Here is a 1,602-nt window from a genome sequence, read left to right as displayed (position 1 = left end):
CTTTCCAGTATTCTTGCCTGGAGAATCCCATGGACAGAGGAGCCTGGTGAGCAATAATCCACGGGGTCACAAAGAGTCAGACATGACTGAGTGACTAAAACTGTCACTTTCCAGTTGTGCACAGGCTTCTCATTGTTGTAGCTTCTCTTGTTGCAGAGCATGGGCTCTAGGGCACTAGCACTTCCATACTTTCAGTGGGTATGCTCAGTGGTTGTGGCTCCCAGACTCTAGACCACAGGTGGAATAGTTGTGGCCCATGGGACTAATTACTCTGGAGCATGTGGGATCCTCCCAGATCAGGGCTTGAACCTGTCTCCCATTCATTGGCAAGCAATTCCTATCCACTAGATTACCAGGGAAGACCACACACTCTGTTTCTTAAAAGATCTCCTTAAGCAGTCAGCTTCTTTCCTGTTTCCTTGTGGACTTCTGGTTGCTAACTGCAGCCTCTTGTACCTCCATGTCTTTCAGACATCTCATTGGCCTACTCTGTTCATCAGCTGGGCTCTGTCCCCTTGTCAGGGCCACGTCTGCCTTTCTTGGTCTTGGAGCCACAAGAGATGTAGTCCTCACCTTGGCAATGAGTGTAGGAAGGGTTATAGAGTCGTCAGAGCAAACGTTTATGTTCTTATATGCAGGACTAAATACTTACTTGCTCATCTGAAAGAGAATTGTATGAGGTGAGTTTGGGGGTTTCTTATTTGGCTTTTTTTTTTTTTTAACATGTGGAGGTGGTTACCACATTTCTTATTTCACAAGGTACTTTTTGTCAAGCAAAAGGAAAGTAAATTTCCTCGCTAATTGAAGTTTTATTGGTTGTTTTGAGGATTTGTACACAGTTGAGTTTGTTCAACCTTCTTAATGTATGTAATAAAGATCTAAAAAACCACAAAGCTTCCTTTCTAAACAGATAGTCCAGTGACTTCTCCAGGCTAAAAAATGGAAGCTACTTTTCCTTAAGGGGATACCAAATATTGATAGGCTGTACCATCATCAACTCTGTCCAGTTCAGTCACTCAGTCATGTCCGAATCTTTGTGACCCCATGAATTGCAGCATGCCAGGCCTCACTGTCCATCACCAACTCCTGGAGATTACTCAAACTCATGTCCATCGAGTTCATGATGCCATCAAGCTATCTCATTCTCTGTCGTCCCCATCACCTGCTGACCCCAATCCCTCCCAGCATCAAAATCTTTTCCAATGAGTCAACTCTTCGCATGAGGTGGCCAAAGCACTGGACTTTCATCTGTAGTATCATTCTTTCCAGAGAACACCCAGGACTGATCTCTTTTAGAATGGACTGGTTGGATCTCCTTGCAGTCCAAGGGGCTCTAAAGAGTCTTCTCCAACACCACAGGTCAAAAGCATCAATTCTTCAGCGCTCAGCCTTCTTCACAGTCCAACTCTCACATCCATAATGACCAATGGAAAAACCATAGAATTGACTAGACGGACCTTTGTTGGCAAAGTAATGTCTCTGCTTTTCAATATGTTATCTAGTTTGGTCATAAATTTCCTTCCAAGAAGTAAGCGTCTTTTAATTTCATGGCTGCAGTCACCATCTGCAGTGATTTTGGAGCCCCCAAAATAAAGTCTGACA

The sequence above is a fragment of the Bison bison genome, unplaced genomic scaffold (genome assembly GCF_000754665.1).
Source record: "Bison bison bison isolate TAMUID 2011002044 unplaced genomic scaffold, Bison_UMD1.0 scf7180017864500, whole genome shotgun sequence".
Classification (NCBI taxonomy): domain Eukaryota; kingdom Metazoa; phylum Chordata; class Mammalia; order Artiodactyla; family Bovidae; genus Bison; species Bison bison.
Note: the sequence above shows the minus strand (reverse complement) of the source record.